Source organism: Eucalyptus grandis, chromosome 8 (genome assembly GCF_016545825.1).
Source record: "Eucalyptus grandis isolate ANBG69807.140 chromosome 8, ASM1654582v1, whole genome shotgun sequence".
Classification (NCBI taxonomy): Eukaryota; Viridiplantae; Streptophyta; class Magnoliopsida; order Myrtales; family Myrtaceae; genus Eucalyptus; species Eucalyptus grandis.
The window spans coordinates 72,702,730-72,715,318 of NC_052619.1; the positions used below are offsets into that span (position 1 = coordinate 72,702,730).

The window sequence follows — 12,589 nt, forward strand, 5'->3', positions numbered from 1 at the left end:
GAACTATAACACCACGTGATATGCGATTTATGTGCACCTGAAAGCCTTAGATAATAGCAATGTCTAGGTTTGAATTTTAAGACGAAAATCCCAAACTAATACATTGATGACAAACGGAAGTAAAACTCTAAATTAGTACACCTGGCATCTATCACGTATCATCTAACTCCACAATTCGATAGTAAAATTTAACTAAAATTAACGAAAGATGGTAAAGTAGATTATATTAGTTTAGTTAGTAGCAGACCCATTAAAAATGAGTCACTTATATCTTGAAAAGAGTACTTGAATGGGTTTAAAAATTAAAAGCCTAAAATAAATGGGTTTTAAATGAGTTGGACTTAGAACCCATTTTCAACGGAAGGCTCACTCTCTCTTTCCTATTTAACCTTATAGAAATATTTTGTTATAAAAATCAAAATTATAATTATTTTTTATATTTCCTTTTCCTTTTCTTTTTCTTTCCTTTTTTTCTTTCTCTTCTTCTATCTTCCTTAGCTAGTGGTTGGCACGGCGACGATCGACAATTGGCCAAGTGAGGCTCAAGCTCATTGGCATCAAGGGGAGCTCAAGCTCGCTATCGTTGGGCAACCTGGCGAGGCTCGAGCTCGTTGGCGTTAGGCAAGCCTTGAGCTCACCTATGGCTGGTCACTAACCATCGTTGTGGCTACTTGACCAGCCAAAGAACAAGAAAAAGAAAAGAAAAATTGAAAATTTTATCTCAAAAAAGTAAAATAAAAAATAAAAAATATTTTTAAATATTTTTAAAATAATTATAAACTTGATTTCTTTAAAAATAAAAATAAAAATATTAAAAGGAGTTATGAAGGAAATTTTAATCATATTTTCATGCCAAATGACGGAAAATATTTTCTAATTTATATTCAGATTTTAGGCAAAAACCAAAAAATATTATAATTTTCTTGAAAAAAATACTTTTTGGAAAATATTTTCTAAGAAACAAACTGAGGCTTATTTTTTAAAAATAATTATAAATTTTTTAAATTAGATTTATATTTGTGTGAAAGTGTTTTAGCAATACCATTTTTTTTTTAAATCATAAAAATAAGTTTTTGGTTTAGTTAAATGAATCGGATATGGATTGGGCATGGGTCAAGAATTTTGCACTAGGATAAATGGATCATAGATGGGTTAAGTGGATCGATTTGGGTCAAATCATTTATGACCCGATCCAAACCCGCCTCGACCCATCCGTTTGTGTTGGTGCCAAAAGTTGGTCGAGCAGGCCCAGAGCTAAAAGGAGTTCATTAGGCCCATTATGAAATAGGGCTGCCAATTATTAGATATACTAAAGCTTTGGGAGTAGTAATTGCACGGGAGTGAGAAGATAAGAACGGAGACAATTCCAAAGATCTGTACCAATGATAAATATGGAGTGAAGCAGTGATCGACGCGGTACCAAAGTCTTTGGAAGTAATTTTAAATTCGAAAAGCTAATAACTGCCAAGGAGCGGTTGTTCTTAGATTAGCCTCTAAATAACTGAAGGAATAGAGTTGTAAGGACCTTTTGATAAATCCACAAACATAAGAATAATTGTCTTTTGGCTATCTTTTTCGTTTATTGCACATTTATCTCTTATTTATCCTTTAGTTTATTGCAAGTAAGGTAAAAATTTTTACTTCCTTTCTGAAACTACACAGGACCCTATCCCAATAACAAAAAGCAAAAGACTAGCCGCTTCGTAAAAGATATTTGTAGGGGAACATTTTCCCGGCGAACAGTTTGACATGTCTAGTTAGTAGTTAGTAGCCTTCGGTATTAAGGCTTGAATTTTCATGTGCCAGCCCTAGTACTATATTAAATCTTGGGAAATTTCGCAGCAACTCACGGGAGGTCAGTAAAAAGTACTTTAGGGCAAGGGCTTTCGTTTTCTTTTCGATATCGCGTTGTCTTTTATTATGTCGAATGTTTTATGGTCCCGTGTAACGATTTACAATATTAGAAGGAAACGAATTTCAACTGTCCGATGATTTGAAAAAATGTAACTGACCAACAAATAAGAAAAATTATTGACTATAAGATTGCCAATGTTACTATTGGTTCAAGAAAACTACGACATATGAGGACAATAAATCATACAAACAGTTGAGGAATGTTACGATCATAGAGTTAAATTATTAAGAAAAGAATAACAAGATCTACAAAAAAATTCAGGTTAATTATGATTATTCATGGAAAGTAATGCTCAGATATTCAACCTTACAAGACTTTAAGGTTAATTACTACGTGTGACATGTGATTACTAACTTGTCCTCTACAAGGGCTTACAGGAAATTACAATCTTTAACGACAATTACCAAACACCGGTACCATTATTAACAGTCAATCAGAAATGAAATTGGAAAAAAAAAAATGGAAGAAATGGGATCATCAATCGGGACACATCAAAAAGTTAAAAAAAAAAAAAAAAAAACGAAAAGGAAGAAATACTGATTGATGAAGTCAAAATTGTTGAAATTGGTTGACGGCTTGAGAGATAGAATATAGCCTCATCGACGTGGGTGACCTTGGGCTTCTTCACAAACAAACAAGTTTGTTCCCGCGAATCGACTGTACAAGAGGAAAATCACGAGCGAAGGGCTTTCGACTTCGATCAAGCTACCGATCGGGGAACCTAGGAATATGGAGATTTTGCATCCCTGCGATTCAAAAGAGGGACCTTTTTTGTTTGCCTGATTTGATGAGAATAGGAGTGGAACTGTCTGATCGATCTATCAAATATGCTGAGGATGTTTTCAGTTCTTCATTCGTTTGTTCGTTGGAGACGACTAAAAAACCTGAATGACCGGGGTCGTGGATCTAGCTCGATAAATCGACCCAACTCAAGTTTAAACATGAGATATAGTTACATGAATGAACTTTTAGTTTTGCTCAATGTGCAATGTCACCTTAGAATTTTTAATCTGTTGAATTTGATCCATAAACTTTAGTTCAATATACAATATTATCTTCGAGCTTTTAATTTGTCCAATGCGATTACTGAGGTTTTAATAAATGTTCGACCTATTAATATCCCTGAATTCCATCTAGATCCCGCATTTAGACTTAAATAAGATTTGGAGATATTGAGAACTTGATTAGTCTCAACTTATTTTCACCGCTATACACTCTGCATATTCGTCCATAGGTCAAATTGGAGCTAGTATTGCAATTCATCCAATAATCTGCACGATACCATGACATCTGAAAGGGGACCTTTGCGCATAGATCCAGGATTTATGAGCGTGGCTCGCGTTTGAGGTGTCCTAACAATATAGTAATGATATCAGAACAGTCAAATGGAATTGCCAGAAAATTATCAAAAAGGTTCGGGTTTAAGTTAAAACTCCAGCGAGACTGGCCCTTATATTTGGATTCAGGCACGGTTCGAGCCATGGGACGACCCAAAAGAAACCAAATGGTCAGATCTTTGATTTTCATATTTCAACCTGTCTGCCATTGGTGTCTTTAGCAAAACATTCTATGGTTCAACATGACTTATGGTCCACTCACAGATGTGCATTCTGGCTTTCTGCATATCTCTTGCTGACCAAGCTTAAATCAAAATCATTCCAGCAACAATGTCCCCCCCCAACAACAACAACATTATGGAGAGAAGCAACTTCTTCAGTTAGCTCATTTCTAAGTCAAGAGTACAGATTAGACACGAGATACCATCCAGGATGCTGTCCACAGCATCACCGATGCGCAAAGCCGACTCATTCATGGCACTGATTAAAGTGCTCGTGCTTCAAATTTCAAGTGTAGCTTCACTAGGAGCGTCGATGTGCAAGATACGAGTGTTGCTCAATCCATCTGTAACATTGTTTTCTTGTAGAGATCCGCCAATACCCATCTCTGATAAACGAGCCAGGATCCTTTGCAAGTCTAGAGCCCCCAAAAGCCACGGGGGCTCACTTTTTGAGCAGGATAGCTCATCACTAGGTAGAATCCACCTTCTGGCATCACTCATAAAGAGGTTTCCTTTCAATCTTGTGATGCTCAAATTTTGGTCTTCAAGTTTTTCCACTGTAATTGAGAGATCAAGTCTGCTGTGATTTCTAGTTCTGGATCTTCCTTCAGGGTGGACAGCTTCAATGTCTCATTCAGAGAGTAGTGAAGGACTGAGTACAAGTCTGCGACTGGTGATATGATCAGCTGCCTAAAATCTTCGGGTAACTATCTTCAATAGAAAGTGCAAGAACAGAAAAGTCATCGATCTGAAGTACCATCATCAGAAAGAGAATGTATGGAGGATTAGGTGATATTACCACAACAAACTTCAGTTGCGATACATTGAATAAAGGTTGAACCTTCTTCAACCTACAAGTGAGGCCAATCCATGAGATAATATGTGCAAGCATTATGATTTCACAGTTAATGGACATGCATGAATGCAAAGCAATTGGACTGGTGGAGTTGTTCAGTCTCATGAAGAAAAGGCAATATAGCTGATGCATGGTCCTTACACTATTCCCGAAAGAAATGAACATTGAAGGACATTCATCTTCATCTCCTTCGGATCACAAGGCAAGAGAGCTATATCACTATCCATGCCCTCCTGCAAATTGAACAAAAAGGTTCTGCTCGTTGAATGGTTCTATTTGCTGAAAAATAGGAAAGAGAGAAGCACTTTCCATTGTTTGATGAGTGATATAATATATTACCACCTCCCAGATAAGTAATGATTTTTCATCCCCATGCCAGCATCTGAGCAAATGAACAGCTGGGCTAAGTCACAAACTCCAGTGAGGACAAAATACAATGCACAGCTCCTGCCAATGAAGTCTGCACCCATTCTAACAGCTATCAGAGGATACGATTAGGTGACAAGTTGCACGGTCAAAAGAAAAGGTTACCGTACAATAGCTTAGGCGAGTAAAATTGCAGGATACACTTGCAGCCTTTCTCCATCCAAAAGCTTGACATTGGCAAATAATGGCTCACAGAGAACAACTGTGAAGGACATAAACTCAACAAAAAATCTGCTTTTAGTAGGGATGTAAATGATCAGTTGGAGACTTCCAAAATTTATAAATCATATGCCCTCGTAAGCATACCTTTTCTTGCCTTTGTTTGCACACCAACTCAGTTATTATGTCGGTATATGCCAATAACTCATCTGCTAGCGATGAGATAACAAATATGGGAACCTATGGAGAGAGCAAATGGTATTACAAGGACTTATTTTAGTTGTAGGACAAAGAACTCTGAAGAACCACTTTTCGGAAAATATTGATGCCTTTTTCATTCTGGAATATCTCATTCAGAAGTACATTGGACATAGACTTCACTTGCAGTAGTAAGAGTGACCAGAACTCTAGTTTGCAAGACTAAAACTGCATGATCACCTAGGAGATAACACTGTCAGGTTGACCACAGCTCATGTTTTATATAGCAAGACAATAGGAGGCCTAAGTTTGTTGCTCTCTGTGGTTCTGAAGCAGAATATCGAACTGCTGTTTGAGAGTGCAAAGGAGTCCCCACATCTTTACATTGCAAAGCACATCACACAAGCAAGACGAGTAAACTGAATACACAATCTGCAGAATCAGCAACTCTCTTCAAATTAGATAGGTTTACAGTTAAAAATGTGGCAACAGCCAATTGGACTAACTAATACACCATCAAATCCTAACCAGATGAAGACATGCTCGGGGCATCCAATGCAAGTGCCAAATATTGAGTGATTATAAAGTTTGGTCTAGGTAATTTTCATCATTCTCCCCCCAAAAAAAAAAAAAAAAAAAAGGTCTAGGTGATTTTCTTGTGCAGGAACACAAATGGTTCGAGCTTTTTGATCACCATCATTAAGTTCATTTCAAGTGAAATTCGAACTCTATGCTTGTAGCATCAGCTTATCTGATATCCACTGAAGTAAGAGAAGACTGATGTTACAGTATGAATTTTAAATGCAAGCCAATGGAATACCTTACAATGTGATGATTCCATGCAAATAGATATCTGCTCCAAGAGTTGTAGGATGATTCCAAGTCATCCTCTGAGCTCTCATCAGCATGAAGTAAGAGCTCCTCCAAATCACTGGTTTCATCACGGTAAACTCACAGCTTAATTTCTTAGATGCCAAGTGTCAAAATCTACCATATTAGAAAAAATGAAGAGCTGGAAGAATCAAATAGCACTACACTATATAACCATGCATTTGGCCGGAGTATTCACAACCCAAGAGGAAATATACTCAATAAAACAGCTTAATTTTTTTTTTTTTTTTTCACCGGCAGGCCCGGCGGATCCTGAGCATAAAAAAAAAAAAAGAATCCTCAAGAGCAGTGTAATTACTACCCTTGTTGGCAGTTTCCAGAAAATCCAGAGATGAAAAATATGAATATATTAGCATGTTGCATGATCGAAGAGAGTTATAATTAAAAGCCAAAGCATGACCAAGAACAAATTCAGAGTTTGAGACAAATCCTATTGGTCCATCCAGATATCTTATCGTCCAATTACAGGCTCCTATATCCAACCCAGAGCTTATTGGTTTGATACTTATTGTGTGATTGTAGCATGCCACTTCTGCATATTTGAGTCTTTGAACCTTCTTAACAGAATCCTCTATGTCAGCAGCACTAAGAGGCACTCTTCATCACCATCTCTTAAAAGATTATCAGACAAACGAAAATGCAGTTTCTAGTAAGAAAAGTAAGATGTAATATGCAATGAGCATGATCACAACCTGAAAGATGCAAGGATACCACTACTTCATAATCTTCAAGGCTGAAGCTTCTGACCACAATATGTGAGCCTTTCTGCATTTAATTTAGAGATGCACGACCTGTCAAGAAAGTCATCTAACAAGAAAAAGGCATTTTAAGCCTTGGCTCCAGGACAAACTCCCAACATCAAACTATAATCCACATCTCAGCAGATTATAGCATCTTACAAAGGCACACCAAGCCAATTGCCTTTTAAAAATTTTGGGCTCCATCTCGACTACGGGAGGGGCTATGTTGAAGAACCAGTATCCTGAGTTTCGCAAATAGTTACAGTGAGGATCTAAGCCATGATAAACTATCAAGCCACATCTTGTATGCGATTTACCTACAGAACAGAACTACCACATGAAGGTTGTTCCTTACCTATACAATGGCATCTATCCACCAAGTTCAATCCCATCAGTGCCTAACACTATTTCCTTCAATGCGGAAGGAAGTGATTCCAGCTCCTCCCACTTCATCCAGTGAGGACTACTGGATTCTTCAGAGCCATAAAACTGCTTGAATTCCTCATGCATTGGAACAAGGTCCTCCATCATAAGTTTCCCAAGTTTTGCTGCCTCCTCGGTCACATATACCTAAGGTAAAAGCATGAATCTTTAAGCAAGTCACAATCTTTCAACGCACAAGCCCAAGACCAAGCGACACGATTAAACTAGCACTCAACCGTATACGTAAAAATTATGCCAAATTCAATCAACTAGACGAAGATTTGTTGGAATTGTCTCAATGCTGCTGATGCTTGGTCGTGTTTCCTCTGTTTTTATTTTACAGTCAAGTTCATTTAGTTATGCAGTTAGTGTTTTTGCTATTTTCTAGAAAGTTAATAGCACGTTTGTGTGCAGTTATATGTTGCACGTATGTGAGCAGTTTCTGCTTTGTATTTAGTTGTGGTACTCGACAGTTTTTCCTTTGAACAAGACGTATGAAGTTCTATGCTTTGTTTTTCATCCTTTCTCTCCCTCGAACAACAGAGATGTTTTCTATTTTGATTGTTGTTTTATGAGCTTTAACAATGGTATCAAAGCATATGTAGGATCTTAAGGGACTGTGAAGTAAAGGTAAGTGAGTGAAGACTGCTTGCTTTCAATCTGAAAAGAAAAAAAACAGGCTGATGGAGGCAGGATCGAGTGGATTCTCTACAATGGCTGCTCCAGTCTTTACTGGGGAAAATTATCAAGCTTGGGCTGTTAAGATGACAGCATTCTTGGAGGGTCACGATCTATGGGAGGCTATGGAGAATGATTATGAGGTTGCTCCACTTCCAAATAATCTGACCTTAAATCAAATAAAGTACCATAAAGAGAGAATCACAAGGAAGGCTAAGGCAAAGTCTTGCATGTACGCTGCTGTTTCACCCACTATCTTCACAAGGATCATGAGATGTGATTCTGCAAAGGCAATATGGGATTTCTTGAAGGATGAATACGAGGGAGATGAGAAGATAAGAGGCATGAAGGTGCTAAATCTCCTGAGGGAGTTTGAGAGACAGCAAATGAAGGATTCAGAGTTAGTGAAGGAGTACTCTGATAGGTTGGTTGAGATAGCTAAAAAAATTAGAGTTTTAGGGACTGACTTGAAGGATGAAAGGCTTGTTCAGAAGATCCTAATGTCTCTTCCAGAGAAGTTCGAAGCCACCATAGGTTCTCTAGAAAATACAAGAGACTTAGCTGATATAAAGCTTGCAGAATTGTTAAATTCCCTACAGGCACATGATCATAGAAGACTGATGAGAATAGAAGAGTTTGTAGAGGGTGCACTGCAAGCTAGAGTGAAGTCAAATGATGGAGGCAAAGGGAAGAAATGGATTTAGTCCAAAGAAAATGCTGGTGACTCCAAGTTTGTAGCAAAAGAAGGAAATTCTGGTGAGTCTAGCAAATGGAAGAAGAACAAAAAGCCTTGTCAATACTGTGATGGAACTAATCATCAGTTTTTTAGATGTTGGAGAAATCCTGATGCTAGATGCAGAAGATGTCACAAGTTGGGTCACATGGAAGCCATCTGCAAAGAGAAAAATTACCAGCAAGTAGGAGAAGCACAGGTAGCAGTGAATGAAACTCAGGAAGAGAACTTGTTTGTAGCTTCTTTTTCTAAATCTTCTGTTGAGAATGATGCATGGCTGGTGGATAGTGGCTGTACCAATCACATGACTGGCAATTTGAAGCTGTTTAGGAGTCTAAACAAGTCAGTCAAGTCCAGAGTCAGAATTGGCAATGGACAATATATCGAAGTGCAAGGGAATGGTATATTTGCTATTGAATGAAATTAGGAGGTGAAGCTGATCGGTGATGTTCTTTTTGTGCCAAACATTAACTTAACTGTTAAGTGTTGGTCAATTAGTTAAGAATGGCTATAAAGTGAAGTTCAAAGGGAAGGAATGTCTTATTAATAATGCAGATAGCAAGTGCTAAGAATCCCAATGCGGGACAAGAGTTTCATGTTCAAGCCACAAGAGATGCAACAAATGGCTTTAAAGTGCAAAGAAGAAAATGCAGAGCTATGGCATAAAAGACTTGGGCATGTTCATAGGAAAAGCATGTTGTTTATGCAAAGGAATAGCTTGGCAGATGACTTGCCAAGTTTGGAGGAAGAATTTCCACAGTGCGAAACTTGTCTTCTTAGCAAGCAAGCCAGATTTCCTTTCAAAGGAGGAGGCTAAAGAGCATGTGAAAAGCTGCAATTAGTCCACACAGATCTATGTGGACCTATGTCTGAGTCTTCTCTCAATGGTAGCAGGTATTTCATTACCTTCACTGATGATATGAGTAGGATGAGTTGGATTTATTTTTTGTGAGCCAAGTCTGAAGTTGCTGATGTGTTTGTGAAGTTTAAAGCCTTAGTTGAGAATCAGAGTGGGAAGAAAATTAAAATGCTCAGGTCTGATAATGATTCTGAGTATACTGTTCGCAAGTTTAAGTTGAATTGTGAGCAAGCATGAATTGTACAGCAGTTCACTGCTCCCTATTCACCTCAACATAATGGGGTCAGTGAGAGGAAAAATATAAGCATTATGGAGATGGCCAAATGTATGATGCAGGAAAAGATGTTACCTAAGAGGTTCTGGACTGAGGCAGCTAATACTATAGTGTTCCTGTTGAACAGATTGCCCATAAAGGCCTTAGAGAGGTCAACACATTTTGAAGTCTGGTATGGTGTTAAACCTTCTATGAAGAATTTGAAGGTTTTTGGGTGTTTGTGTTATACTCATGTTCCTCAAGTCAAGAGAGACAAGTTAGATAAAAGAGTTGAGCTTGGAATCTTCATTGGGTACAGTCTCTAATCAAAGGCTTACAGGATTTTTCACCCTATGATAGGGAAGGTGACTGTGAGCAGAGATGTTGTTTTTCTAGAGGAAGATGAGTGGAATTGGATGGAAGGAAAGAGTGCGGAAAAGCGGTTCGAAAAACAAGCAACGAGATGTAGAGGTTGATGAAGTTATAGATGGATTGGAAGACAGTATGGATGATTTACCAGTGAGAGGCACAATGTCACTTGCTAAAATCTATGAAAGAAGCAATTGTGCAGTGCTCGAACCATATAACTTTGTGGAAGCTAAGGAGGATCAGAGGTGGATTGCAGTAATGCAGGAGGAGATTGCAATGATCCAGAAAAACCACACATGGGAGCTTGTTGACAGACCATCTGATAAGAATGTGATTGGGATTAAGTGAGTGTTTAGAACAAAACTTAATCGTGATGGTTTTGTCAATAAATGGTTTTGTCAATAAACACAAAGCTAGACTGGTTGTGAAGGGCTATGCACAAATATGGGGAGTAGACTATTCTGAAACATTTGCTCCTGTTGCACGACTTGATACAATAAGGCTACTGTTAACTATTGCAGTAGAGAAGGGGTGGCCTATATTTCAGTTAGATGTCAAGTCTGCATTCTTGAATGGAGAGCTTGAGGAGGAGATTTTTGTTAAACAACCCGAAGGCTTCAGTATCAAAGGGTAAGAAGAGAGTGTATACAGGTTGAGGAAAGCTCTATATGGACTGAAGCAGGCTCCAAGAGCTTGGTATGGGAAGATAGATCGATATTTGCAGGATTTTGGCTTTGTAAAAAGCTTAAATGAGTTCACTTTTTATGTCAAGAAGGTGAATCACAGTGTTGTAATTCTGTCACTTTATGTAGATGATCTATTAGTGACAGGGAATGATATGGAATTGATAGAGAAGGTGAAGCAAGATCTATTTGCAGGTTTTGAGATGTCAGACTTGGGAAAGATGGCTTATTTTTTGGGTCTGGAAGTCAAACAAGCTTCATATAAGATCTTCATCTATCAGAAAAAATACATGAAGGAAATTCTAAAGAAGTTTCAGATGGAAGATTGTCAAAGTGTAAGCACTCTTATGGCTGCTAAAAAGAAGCTACAAAAGAATGATGGAACGGATGCAGTAGATGCTTCTATGTATAGAAGTTTGATTGGGTGTCTCATGTATCTTATCCAGGTTTATGAGTAATCCTAGTTAGTTACATTTGGTTGCAGCAAAAAGGGTCTTGAAATATCTCAAAGGAACATTGTTCTTTGGTGTGAAGTTTAAGAAATGTCAGAAGTTTAATTTGCAAGGATTTTTTGATAGTGACTGGGCTGGTTTAGTAGATGACATGAAGAGTACGTCTGGATATTGTTTCAGTCTTGGTTCTGCTTGTTTCTCCTGGTGTTCTAAAAAAACAAGAGATTGTAGCTCAGTCTACTGCAAAGGCTGAGTTTATAGCAGCTACTGCAACTGCAAATCAAGCTTTGTGGCTGAAGAAGATAATAAAGGATTTGTGGTTGAATTCCAATGATTGTATCGAAGTCAATGTGGACAATCAGGCTGCTCTAGCAATATCATAGAATTCAGTTTTCCATGGCAAAACCAAGCATTTCAAAGTCAAATTTTTCTTTCTGCGTGAGGTGCAACAAAGTGGTGAAGTTAAGTTGGTCTATTGCAAATCTGAAGATCAGCTTACAGACACGTTCACAAAGCCACTTTAGGCTGGAAGATTTGAACTGTTAAGAGAGAAAATAGGAGTTTGCAGCAGCAACTGATCTAAGGAGGAGTTTGTTGGAATTGTCTCAGTGCTGCCGATACTTGGTCGTGTTTCCTCTGTTTTTATTTTACAGTCAAGTTCATTTAGTTATGTAGTTAGTGTTTTTGCTATTTTCTAGGAAGTTAATAGCACGTTTGTGTGCAGTTATGTGTTGCACATATGTGAGTAGTTTCTGCTTTGTATTTAGTTGTGGTACTCGACAGTTTTTCCTTTGAACAAGATGTATGAAGTTCTATGCTGTATTTTTCATCATTTCTCTCCCTTGAACAATAGAGATGTTTTCTCTTTTTGATTGTTGTTTTATGAGCTTTAACAAGATTACCTTCACCGAGAAGCCCTTCGCTTAAGTAAGAAACGGCAACTCGAGCATCCCGGTGGGGCTCGAGATCAACACTGCATTGTTCCACAAATGTGGGTTCGCCACAATTTTGTACCAAAGTTCAGAACAAATGAAAGCCTTTGCATTCATGGGTTTCTCGACATTCTTCCTCTCTTCATTCCCAGATTGACAACCATGGGATTCATCAACCGAATGTTCCATATCTTCTTCATGTCGCACAGCAGAAAATTCGGGAGGTATAAGGGCGAAAGCAATGAGAGCAGACAGGTCTATTGGACAATCAATCAAGATCCTAAACCCACGGACACTTAGCACGTGACATGGGGGAGAGTAAAACCCTTTACCTCTGCTCAAGCATGTCTACATAAGAGCGTATATGTCGAATTCAAATTAAACTGAATGCAAGCGCCAGATGCGTCAACTGATGAAAGAAAGTGTGTTACAATACCAGTTAAAGAGAGATTTACCAACTTCAT

At 38.1% G+C, this 12,589-nt stretch overlaps 1 long non-coding RNA gene and 1 pseudogene across 1 annotated transcript; both read right to left on the bottom strand.

Annotated features, from left to right (window-relative positions):
* Positions 1-3,725: 3,725 nt before the first annotated feature.
* Positions 3,726-6,002, bottom strand: LOC108954787. Its single transcript, XR_005545248.1, has 3 exons — positions 5,933-6,002; positions 4,471-5,154; positions 3,726-4,324 (listed from the first exon to the last, which is right to left on the bottom strand). It is a non-coding gene; the product is annotated as an uncharacterized LOC108954787 (long non-coding RNA).
* A 1,092-nt stretch (positions 6,003-7,094) lies between these two features.
* On the bottom strand, positions 7,095-12,589 carry LOC104417947 (annotated as a pseudogene).